Source organism: Microtus pennsylvanicus, chromosome 10 (genome assembly GCF_037038515.1).
Source record: "Microtus pennsylvanicus isolate mMicPen1 chromosome 10, mMicPen1.hap1, whole genome shotgun sequence".
Lineage (NCBI taxonomy): Eukaryota > Metazoa > Chordata > Mammalia > Rodentia > Cricetidae > Microtus > Microtus pennsylvanicus.
In genome coordinates, this window is record NC_134588.1 from 73,281,838 (window position 1) to 73,295,053 (window position 13,216).

The 13,216-nt window shown below is 39.5% G+C and overlaps 1 pseudogene; it reads right to left on the reverse strand.

The window, feature by feature from the left end:
• Positions 1 to 4,773: 4,773 nt before the first annotated feature.
• LOC142858313 (small ribosomal subunit protein uS12-like) lies at positions 4,774 to 5,190 on the reverse strand (annotated as a pseudogene).
• Between the last annotated feature and the right edge of the window lie 8,026 nt (positions 5,191 to 13,216).

The following is a 13,216-nucleotide window of genomic DNA, read 5'->3' on the forward strand; positions in this document are numbered from 1 at the left end:
CTGTTTACCTGGGTGCCACAAATTAGGCTTTCTCTTGGGAAAACAAAACAAGAGATTCAAACTTATAAAATGTTATTCAACTGTATTAGCCCCCCAAACTACCTTGCAATGCTTACTTTTGCCAAGATAAAACAACACAAAATCAGATGCTGACTCCTGACTGATGAGTAGAAGTGGGGAGAGAGATGACTTAAGGACATGAGGAAACCTTACCTTCATGCTAATGGTGCCTTCAAGCCTGTCTTCAGAAATCAAAATTTGGCTAATAATGTGCATTTTGGATTAAGGGGGTGTTTGATTAGTTTTTTTCTTTTTTTGAGATACGGTTTTAGTGTAGCCCAGAGTGATCTTGAACTCCTGATTCTTCTCCTTTATTCTCCCAAGAACTGGAATTATAGGAATGAATATCATGCCTTGTAAATGATATATTTTATGTGAATATTATTGAACTTCAGTTATATCTTAAACAAACTCTTGCATCCATATACAAACTCTTTCCTAACAGTACCACATAGTTGAAATGAAAAATACTAACTTTCTTGCCTCTATTTCAAATACAGAAGAATCAAAACTCTCCTATACTGATGATGGAAGCAAAATTTGAGAGAATGGGTTGGTAAAGCTGATTGGCTTGATGTATTTATGTTTTTTCACCCAGAAATTCTACAAGGTGTATAAATATACATTTCAAATTCATATAAATGTTCTGGAATGCTTATAAGCATATACTCACAATATTCAAATTATTTGCTCATTGGAATGAAACTGGTGTTTTTCTGCTATATGATGCTATACAATAGGTTTGATCAGCTCAACCACCTAACCCAACCGATGACTTCCTCAGATGGACTAGCTTTGCCAAAAGAAGCACAGAATGCCACTTTCTAGCAGCCCAGGTTTATAAAAGCACTGAACTGAGTTTAGAAATGTATTTTGACAAGTGAAGGAGATAAATCAATGTTAAACACATACCACACAAGTGTGAAGACCTAAGTTTGGATCCATGAACTTGGTATGTCAGGTATTAATGGTGCCCATGTAAGTGCCTCCAACACCAGTGCCTCTCTGTTGGGTTTGGAGATGAAGACAAGTGAATTCCCAGAAGCATATGGGTTCCCTAGCCTGGTGTATATAGGGATAAGCAATAAGAGACTCTGTCTCTCACAATGCAAAGGGTGAGAACTAATACCTGAAGCTATTTTCTGACTGCCACATGAATACTCCCCTAACACACACACACACATACACGTAGCTGAAGATATTTGAATGACTTCTATAGTCGGATAATAAAAGATGTAGCAAATTTAAAGTGTTTAAGTCACCTGACCTAAGTAAGGGTTAAAGAGCTGTCTTTTTTTCATTTTGTAAATATTCAAGTGTCATACTTGTGTGTGAATTTGGGAGTGGAGCCTAAAAATTAGGTGAACTAAAGTGTCATGCAATAGCCAACTTTATTCATGGTGTCAGACAATTTATATTCTGAGGGTTAAGCAAGGTCCTATGAGCAAAGTTCACATGAGTTCAAGCAGTATGTTATCACTAGGACAAGCCATGCATAGAACCATCATCTGGATAGTGATAAAATAAAAGGTCATCTGAAGTAATCCCACTCTGATTTACTATCCCCTGGAGGGGCATGAAAGCACACCCCAAGAGCAATCCCATGCTTTGAGGGGATGAGGTCAGAGGACTCTTGATCAGTTTGGTTGGAGTTTCCTTGAGATCACACAGCCTTACTCACGGACTGTGTTCTGACTCTTGTGTGCATTTCTATATGCATATTGCCCTTTAAGAATGTTAAAATAAACAGAAAATTATGTTGGAAGAAAACTGCTATTCAAGCCAAAAGGCGCACATATTTCTAATTTCTAACTTCATCAAGTAATAGCAAATTTCCAAGTGTCTGCCAGCTGTAAGTTACATTTGGTTATTCTGGAGTAAGTGTGGGAGAAAAGCAATCACACTGACTGTTCCATGGTCTGGGAGATCGAGTTTCTTGTTGTGTATGTGTGATGTGCTAGGAGTGTAAACAATGGGGATGACACTTCTCAGAGTTTAGGGCAGGAAAGCAAAAGAAACTAAAGTTTGTAGCTACCCCAGTGTCACAGAAAACAGTCAGAGGGAGAAAAAGATAGGTTTCTGAAATTTCCCTCATGCTAATCAGTTACCATAATGGCAATGGGAGCTGTATTGCAGGAGGTGCTGATCTGCCATTTCATATTACATGCACAGATAAAAAGAGGGTTGGTTTATTGTAGATAGTAGATGACCATCCAACCATTTGCTGCAACTTAAAGGAGAAAAGTTTTAATTGGGCTTACGGTCTCAAGGGAAATGATCCATCATTGTGGTGAGGGGATGGTGGCAGGTGGCACCATGGAATGAGCATGTGGCACCTGTCCCCACAGCTCAGTAGAGCAGGAAGCAGAAGAGATAGGAAGTGGAGCTAGGCAATAACACCACGACCCATCCCTGGAGACCAATGTTCTTTAGGAATACTACACTTTCTAAAGACTCAACAGCCTTCCAGAGCAGTGCCCGCAGCTGCTAAACAAGTGTCCAAACACAAGCATGTGTGCAGTGTTCCACATTCAAGCCACAGCAGCACTGTCTGCCCTGAAGAGACCGTGAGACCCCGGGGCCAATTTCCAATACCATTGATGCACTTGACTAGGTTCACCCAACACTACTTTGGATTTCATCATTCTTTCTTCAGTGTGTTTAAGGATGTACCCTCAATGGCCAACCTGGTAGTCAAAGAAAGAACAATCTTTTCAAAGCTTGATTGACATATTTAAAGTATGAAAATTCAAGGTTTACCTGCTGTAGAAAGCAATTAGGACAGAAAGTAAATTAGGTACATGATTTTCGACCACCAAGATAGGATAGATAAGGAGTATTTTCCCTGAATTTGTGAAATGCAAATGAACTAGACATTGTTGATGAATTTATTGCCTATATAAATCACATATAGTTATTGTACTTATTGTATAGAGCTTTTCTTATATTAGTTATAGCTGTCTTTTTTATTTTAAACAAAAGGGGGAAATAAAATAGTTTATTATTTGTTTTAATAAATAAAACTTGCCTGAAGACCAGAAGGCAAAACAGCCACACTAGTCAGCTGTACAGACCAGGCAGCGGTGCCACACACATTTAACCCAACAGCCACACTAGTTAGTCATTGAGGCTGTGTAGTGGTGATGCACACCCTTAATCCCAGTACTAGAGAGAAATATAACAGGAACTTGCTCTCTTTCAGTATGAAGATTTCACAGACGAAGAGCTCTCTACTGGCTTGGATGGTTTGCTTTTCTGATCTTTAGGTTGAATCCACCCCCCCCCCAAAAAAAAAACAGTATGAAAAGTCACCAAAAATGGAACCCTAGGCTCTACATACTCAATTCCAACAACTCTCGCCTTAAGGCTGTTCTTGGCCCATCTATGCTCCACTCTTTCCCAAACCCTGTACTGATTCCAACACTCTTATCAGCATTTTTTTGTTTTTTTGTTTTTTCATAACAGGGTTTTTCTGTGTAGCTTCGTTGCCTGTCCTGGAGCTAGCTCTTGTAGCTCTTATAGACTAGGCTGGCCTCGAACTCCCAGAGATCTGCCTGTTTCTGCCTCCTGAGTGCTGGGATTAAAGGTGTGCACCACCACCGACTGGCCTATTATCAACATTTTGATTATCACTGCATACCTCCAAAAAGAGTTTTTAAATTTTTTCTTATACTGTACTGATTCATATTTTTTACGTTTATTTGTGTTCATAAGCAAGCAAATTGCCCAGACATTAAGAATACACAATGAGCCGGGCGATGGTGGCGCACGCCTTTAATCCCAGCACTCGGGAGGCAGAGGCAGGTGGATCTCTGTGAGTTCGAGACCAGCCTGGTCTACAGAGCTAGTTCCAGGACAGGCTCCAAAGCCACAGAGAAACCCTGTCTCGAAAAACCAAAAAAAAAAAAAAAAAAAAAAAAAAAAGAATACACAATGAGGTTTGGTAAATGGACACTCTCCTTAGCCAGCACCCAATGGGGAGGTTCACAACCGTAATACTCTGTAAAGTTCTCTAGTACACATCACTAGTCTACCCTTTTCCAGATGCCACTCTTCTGATTGCGATGCTCATAAATTAAGTTTTGTTTCTTTCAGTCTTGAAATTCAGATCTATATAACACATAGTATTTTATCTTCACTGCATTTTCAGCCCATGCTTTACTTCTGGACCTGATCCCAGCAAAGACTTTGATGTCTCCCTACTACCCAATTCATTATCTATGCTTCATTGTAGATCCCTTAAGCACTGACCTGCTTTGAAGCACATCACTCCTTTATGTAGCAGTGTTTGTGGTGTTTCCAGCTTAACATCTTTAAAAGCTTGATATTTTAATTTTCATAGCCAAGCTTTCTCTTTTATTTTGCACTTTCCTTTTATGCAATGAGATTTCATAGTTAGTAACCCATTTCATCTCTCCATAACCTCTTCATTTATTCATAATAATGAATAACAATATAAAATAATAACTAATTCACATTAATTGCTCTTATCCAGAGGCCAGCTGCTGTGGAAGCTTTCTTCTGAGTGAAAGTTCTATGTACTTTCTTTTTAGGATTTTTCCTTTTTAAATATATAATAATCATAGCCAACATAGAAGGATATGACAGCTATTTTAATTATTGTTATTGTTGAATTTTGGTTCTCTTAGACTGGAAACTTTTGGAGCTTTTTTAGAATATAAAAATTTATTAGTATTCTCCCATTGTCAAAATTTATGATCTTGGTCTTTTCTTCCTGCCTTTGTACAAGGCCAAAGGGGGCATAATGGCTACTTCAACAAACAAAGTGGAATCCAGGAATATCACCTACAGCATGACCATTTCAAGCAAATTCAAGAACCAGAGCTTTCATCGTTTCCCTCAGTGAATTTCAAGAGCCATCATTAGGCACAAACGCTGTGATCTTTTTGCCATTCTTGATGAGCTGCATCCTGACACACTTCCTGATAGCAGAAATTGGCAGTTTGACTTCAAGCCCTACTTTTTCCAACACAATCTCCTCTGATGAGAAGCACCCCCAAAAGAACTGGCTTTCAGGGCTGTGCCTAAGTGGGCTTTCTTTTGTCATTTCTGGTCCTAACAGTGACTAGGGAACTTCCTGGTAGTATGGAGACCATGGCACTGGCCCATCTTGCTGGTGCCATGAGCGTAAGAGAAAGCAGGTGTGAGCTCCGCTCATGTTAGTTTACCAAAGCAAAGAGATGGTAGCAGAATGGCTGGGGAAGGTAAAGGAGACCCTACTGATACTATTTTTCTAAGAAGTTATGTCATCACATTGTCTTCTAAATATTTCTGTTTCTATCCACAGGTCTGTGTTGTTCCGAGTCTTTGTCAGAGAAACTTGAGTGGGAAATAGCTCATGGAGAGACACGTTGCTGCACAAAGTACTAAGGACAGCTGACTGCCTCCGGGGTGCTGGGATTAAAGGCACGTGCCACCACTGCCAGCAAAAGGCAGAGTTTTCAGGTCTGCCTAGCCATTTCTCTTCTTTGTCCTGCTTCCATGGCATTTGATTCCTCAATATTAAGGAAAGGAAGGGAATGCTGCTTGGTGATCTGAGTCTAAGGAACTCTAGTCTTCTGATTATTCTCACCTGCTCCCAACGCCTCCCGTGTCTCCGCTCACTTCTCAGCCTTAGTATCTTAAGTCTTGTCATTGATCTTTTACCTGTATCTGCACTTATACCCAATTATTTCCCTAGAAACCAATTCAAATTGCTGCTTATCTGTGCAAGGCTCCTTTCTCTCAAAATTTGAACATCAGGGCTTTCCTAAATCTACAATTCTTCAATAATCACGTAAAAATCTGTGGTGTTTACATTGTCCAGCATTGTCTAAATAATACTCTGCAGTAAGGACTTTAATATTCTCATACTTACTTCACTAGAACCTCATAGGAGACAAACTTCATCTGCAGAGAAGATAATAAAATGATTTGTACCAACTGTCATCATGTCATAGGCTTCTGAGATCAAGAGATACTCCACTGATATCTTTGGGCTATGCATTTGCTTTTGATGATGGAAAGGTATTGGCTTTTGTGTTGTGTTTAATATCCCTGACTTCCATCTGCAGGGCAGGAGCAAGTGCTTTCAGTACCATGACAACCAAACATATATCCAGAATTTTCTTATAAGCAGGCTTCATGTATAATTGTCTAGCTTCTTTCTGTGTAGTCTTTATTTATTTAAAACTTTAGATTTGGCAAAAGGATAGAAGATCCTCAGACTCTGTCAAAGGGATTTAAACATAGCTTATGCACAAGCTTGGTTTTGCATGAGAGTCAGCCCAGATTTAAATCAGGCATTTAAAGTATCCTCATCATACCAGGCCACAGGACAGAACTAGAAAACACTGTAATGTTTCCACCCAAACAAATACCCAAGCGTCCTGGGAGGGAGACAAGGCAAGCCAAGCTGGCAGAGAAGGCCTGCAGGCTGAGGTCACATCTCATAGCATGAGTCTTGCCCAAAGACTGAGATACAAAAAGCCCTGGCTAAGGGTGTCCCGGATGTCCATCTCGTCCTTGGCACAGAGCTGGGGTTTTAAATGCCAAAACTCACAGAGAATGGACTCCTTCAGTTTGGAATCCATCTGCCACTCCTCACTACCTCCAAGTTTTTATTATATAGACAGATTTATTTGCTAGCATTATTTGTCTTTCTTCCAACTTGGGGCTAAGCAATCTGGTGTGAAGACAAGGTCACCTCTGCCTGTTGCTACTAGCAGCTTTCCTTTATGGCAGGGTTTGAAATGAAAGTAAAACAGAAAACAAATTCTACAACCTAGAGATGGAGAGGCTTGATTTCAATATGACAGGAACTTGAAGATGGTCACGTGTGTTGCTAATCTATAAAAATAAGTCCCTAATAAAGAGAACAAGTAGTATTCTTGACTAAATTTCCTTGGATGTCAAGATACCCTGGGATACATGCTAATCCTTAGCTTTGATTTTTCTCCTAATTTAGCATCTATTTCTTTTACTGCTGTAAGTGTACTTGGAGCTTCTGATCTCTTGAGTCAATCACTCTCTAGTCACTGTGAAGGGTAAACTCTTAATACTCAATTACGATCAAGGCTTCATTCCTGTCAATAAATGGTTCACTGTGTCATGCTAGAGGAGCATTTCAGGAGTCCTTTCATGCATGCAGCTAATGTCAGCTGGGATAAAAAGACTTTTAATCTCTCAGTGCTGAAGCAGCAGCAAGGAATGAATTGCTATAGTGTGACTTCTTGTCTCTGAAGTAGAGGGAAGCAGACATCGACTCTGAATTCCCATGTATATTTTGGTTGAAAAATCAAGTATGAAAATGATATTTAGCATAGATAAATAAAATGTTGGGGTTGTAGAAATTGCTCTGCATTTCCAAGAATGAACTGTTCTTCCAGAGGACTTTGGCTCAGTTTCCAACACTCGTATCTTACTCCAGTTCCAGCAGAGCCGGCAACTTCTTTGGATCATAATGGGCATCTGAATATATATGATGCACATAAATAAAATAAAAAAATAAATCTTTAGAAAGAGGAAAATCTTTGCTGAGGAGATTTGATTCAGCAATAGTAGTAACACCATAAACCGAGTATGCCATTGACCTTGTCTCTTTGACACAATATACTCCCAGAGCTTAAAAATCTTTGACATGCTAGGAAATTTCTAAAGACTCCCATGACCAATTCTGTTCAAAAAAAGCATCCTGTCCTAGTTAGGTTTTCTATTTCTGTAAAGAGACACCAAGACCACAGCAACTCTTACAATGGAAAACACTTAATTGGGGTGGATCGCTTACAGCTCAGAGATTCAGTCCATTATCATCATGGTGGGACATGGTGGCATGCAGGCAGACAGGGTACTCGAAAAGGAGCTGAGAATTATACACATTGATCTGCAGGCAATGGAAAGTGAACTGGGCACACACTGAACATAGTTTTAGAAGAGGAAACCTCAAAGCCCAACCCACAGTGACATACTTCTTTCAACAAGTCCACACCTACTCCAACACAGTCACACCTCCTAATAGTGCAACTTCCTTTGGGGACCATTTTCTTTTAAACCACCACACATACATTATACTGTATCCCCTCTTTCCTACTGAAAATAAACTCTGGGGCACACGAAAAATCCTATCTCTTTCAGCCTATTTAAAGACATGGTCCTTGGACTTCCCACAGGGCAGGGAACCCTGATTGCTCTTTGGGCTGATGAGGGAGGGGGACTTTATTGGGGGAGGGGGAGGGAAATGGGAGGCGATGGTGGGGAAGAGACAGAAATCTTTAACAAATAAATAAATTTAAAAAAATAATAAAAAAGACATTATCCCAACAATTGCCCATTTTTTGACTATATAATTGATTTTCCTGCACAACTGAGTAGCTTATGTCAAAGTTTACACCCACTATTTTTTTAGATCACCATAAAATTACTTGAAAAGTCTTTTTTTTTCCATCTGTCAGCCAGGTGCGATTACTGCTACATTTTACAGCAAAACTCCGTGAAAGTGCAGCCTGCTGTCATTTCCTCCAGTTTTCTTTCCCAGTACTCTCCTAAATCTGTACAATACAGAATTTTGCTCTAAATCCGTACTGAAACTGCTGTCATAAGGATCATTTTCTGGGGCTTGATAAAGATGCTGACTCAGACCATCCTTCAGGCCAAAGATATTTAATGACAATAACCATGAAGAGTTTCAGTCTGGTGTCCCGAGGAATATAATGTCTTAGACTAGAAGAAGCAGGCTCACTTAAGATATGACTTGTATTAGTTCTTTTCTATTGCTGTGATAAAATACCATCACTAAAAGCAAATTAAGGAAAAGCTTATATATTGGTTTCTGGTTCCAGAGAGCATGATGCCCAGAATAGTGGGGAAGGCATGGTGGCAGCAGCCAAGAGATTGCATCTCAGCCACACACAGGAAACAGAGTACAAAAGCAGGAAATGATGAAAGGCTCTTGTTCTTCAACACCTACCCCAGTGACCTACTTCCTCCTATGAAACTGTACCTCTAGAGCTCTATGACCTCTCCAAGTAGTACCACAACATGGGTACCAAGTGTTCAAATACATGAGGTTATAGGTTATAGGGCACATGAGTCATTCAAACTATCACACAAGTAATGTGACAGAAAGTATTTAGTCTCTGGATAAGAGAGGGATCTTTGTTAATAAGTGGCCCACATAGCAAGACTAGAGTAACATGGTTTCCAACCTCTTTAGAAGCAGTGGGCAAGATGTGTTCCGGCCCTGCTCATATCCCTATCTTCTTGGGCCTTACTGCATTTTAATGATCAATGATCAGTTCTAATTTTGTGTATCCTGTCCAAAGGATTTGACATAGTCTTCTTAATATAAATATTTCCAGTTTCCTTCAAAAGGTAATTCTCTACTTTCCTCTAAAGTTATTCATCATTTGACATAAGTAACATTGTCAGTTTTAATCATTCACACTTACCCATCTGTTCTTTATCATATTTCAAAGTTTCCCAGTACTCTCCTGTTATCAGTGTAGCTTGATACCTAATTTTATGAGCCCAACTTAAATTGTGTGACTTTATTATGATTTAAATCCCTCATACCACAAAAAAGGCAGCCTTGGGTCTGCCTCTGCTATGTGGTGAGATATGCTGTTACTATATAAATTTTTCTGACACAATACAACTTCAATCACCCTGTAAACATATGACAACCTAGTCAAGACCTACTGATCGTTTTCTGATATAGGGTTGAGGAAAAAAAGACTTATTAGTACAGTCTGTGGAACTGAAGGTGACATCACGTCGGTGATAGTCACCAGATGACTGAAGCAGACAGTCTCATCAAGTTTCCAGCAGTTAACCCTTGCTAGCCCACAAACTCACATACATCTGTAGTTTACACAAACTACACAGTTTTCTTAGTTGTCCTGGTTTCATTTCCGTTGCTGTAATAACTTGATAAAAAGCAGCTGATGGGGCTGGAAAGATGGCTCAGAGGTTAAGAGCCCTGGCTGCTCTTCCTAGAGGACCTGAGTTCAATTCCCAGCAAGCACATGGTGGCTCACAACCATATGTAATGAGACCCTGTGCCCTCTTCTGGAATGCAGGCAGAACAGTGTATACATAATAAATAAATAAATCTTTAAAAAATAATGAATAAAAAAACCCTTACATTATATAAAAAAAAGCAGCTGAGGCAAAAAAAAAAAAGAATTCATTCAGCTTAAAATTCCTGGTGACAGTCTTTCATTTCAGTGAAGCAGAGGTAATAAACCATACGCAGTTGGTCATATCCACACTGAGGAGCAGCAGCAGAAGAAATGCGTGCATGCTTAGTACCCAGCAACAACAAACCCACCCAAAACAAACAAAACACCAAACCCCCAAACTAGCTATTCTGCATTATAAAAAAAAATTCCTTTACTTTCTTTAGTCTCTAGACCATACTTTCTCAACCTGTAGTTTTTAACCCCTTTGTGGTCACATATAAAATATTCTGCATACTTACATTATAAATCATTATAGTAGCAAAATTACAGTTATGAAGTAACAAGAAAATAACTTTACGGTTGGGGATCAACCCCAGCATGAAAAACTGTATTGAAGGTTGAGAACCACTGCTCTAGATCATCAATAAGGCCATAAATGAAACCTTATTTGAAGCATTTGTTGATGTCTTCCAAACAAGGTATAAATACTACTGCAAATATCCTCACACTGGACAATTCCAATTTCCAAGACATCATTACACTTTTTTGAAAGAAATGTATACTATACACTATTCTATAATAATACTCAAGGCAGATCTGGTAGATATAAATGACTTCACAAAGCACTGAAAATACAAAAAAGTACTAAATAATTAGAAAATGACATTTGAATATTTACAACATTAGTTTATAATAGAGCTTGATCTTATGTGCATATAGTTTAATTTCAACTAATAGTTATAGTAAATTAAATGATCCATAAATGTTCTAAAAGTATCAGTTAATTCCACTAAGCAAATATGAGCTCATTACAATACACAAGATAAATATTTATGTGTCATTTCATACTTGGACTTTCTTTGTTTATCATGAAAGGAAGCTGCAAAGTTTAGAAATGTATCAAATTTTTTTTGATCTCCAACCCTGAGCTTTTTTCTTAGGATTTTAAGAGAAGCAGAGCAAAATAGGAAAGCTGTTTTAGCTATAGAACTGTTCAGGGACATTTCTTCACATATTATTCAGAAAGACAGGGAGGGAAAGAGAAAAACACTATACTTCTATTGGCTTCTGTGCATCTTCAGAGAAAACTGGTTCTACAGGTGTTTAGGATCTCAAGGCTCAGAAGGCAGAGAGTTTGCACTGTAAAATCCTTATATCGTAGTCACAAGTACTGTGTGTACCTGAGAGAAGAATGTTTCTACAACAGATCACAATTGATATTGAAACAAATTAAACACAATCCTTAGTTCCTGCCAACTACTGGTAAAATCTTTCCTTTAGTACTTATTCAAAGAATCAGAGACAAGCTAGAAATTCAATTTGTAAGAAAGTAAAACAATATCAAATTCTACTGGTTAGATGTACGCAAGCGTTCCTAACAATTTCTCCTAGAGGAATCGACTCAGCACAGGCTGAAGGTGGTATTGTGTCCATGACTGTGAAGACTACCGTAGATGACTAAGGCAGACACCCTCATCAGAACACCTCCAAACCCTCCTAAGCTAAGACCAAGAAGTGTCACCATTGAGTGCTGAGTGACCTGATGGTTACGCAAAGCAGTCTCCTACCATGATGTGGGATATCCTTCTGTATAAGTGTTGATTTTATTGGTTAATGAATAAAGCTATTTTGGCCAATGGCTTAGCAAAGTAAAGATGGGCAGGAAATAGAGAAAGAGTAAGAGGAGTCAGGGAGATGCCAATGGAGAAAGACACTAGGGACTTTATCTGGTAAGTCACAGCATTGTGGCCATACACAGACTAATAAAAATGGGTTAATTTAAGATATAGAGCTAGATAGAAATACACTTGAACCATTGGCCTAACAAGTGTTGTAATTAATATAGTTTCTGTGTGATTATTTCATATCTGCCAGAAAATGAATGAGCAGTCTCTGTCTATACCGCCACTCTGCTGCATGACAGATTCTTGGTGTGTTTGACTATCTTCTACATACCAGAGTGAAGTATTCTTTAAGCCATCTTTAGGTCACATTTTCTAAGACACTTCAGAAAAAAAATAATTTTGCTTCCTTGCTCATGTTCTCCCTCCTTCTGCTCTTCATCTGGGCTTTGGGAGCTCAGTCCAGTGCTCCAATGTGGGTCTCTGTCTCTATCTCCATCCATTGCCAGATGAAGGTTCTATGGTGATATGCAAGCTATTCATCAATGTGGCTATGGGAGAAGACCAGTTCAGGCAACCTCTCCTTTGATGCCCACAGACCTAGTTGGGGAAATCCCCTTGAACACTTGGGAACCCATCTAGAGCCAAGACTCTAGACAACCCTAAAATGGCTCTCTTAGTTAAGATATTTTCTTCCCTGCTCCCATATCCACCCTTCCTCCATCTCAACCATCCCATTCCCCCAAGCTCTTCCCAATCCTCCCTTTCTCCCTTTTCTCTCCCCATCTCCCCTTCCCCCCAACTCAACCCCAACCCCCCTGCTCCCAAATTTGCCCAGCGATCTTGTCTACTTCCAATATCCAGGAGGATAACTATATGTTTTTCTTTGGGTTCACCTTATTTAGCTTCCCTAGGATCATAAACTATAAGCTCAATGTCCTTTGTTTATGGCTAGAATCCACTTATGAGTGAGTACATACCATATTCCTCTTTTTGGAGACGGTGGGTCTCATCTAATGGGAGCTCACCAAGGCCAGCTGGAATGGGTCTGAGCGAGCATGTGATCAAACCGGACTCTCTGAATGTGGCTGACAATGAAGGAGGACTGAGAAGCCAATGATAATGACACTGGATTTTGATTCTACTGCATATACTGGCTTTTTTGGGAGCCTAGTCTGTTTTGATGCACACCTTCCTAGACCTGGATGGACAAGGCGGTGGCGGAGCTTGAACTTCCCACAGGGCAGGGCACCCTGACTTCTCTTAGGACTGGAGAGCAAAGAGGAAGGGGAGTGGGGGAAGTGGGAGGGAAATGGGAGGATGGGAGAAGGTGGAAAATTTAAATAAATAAATAAA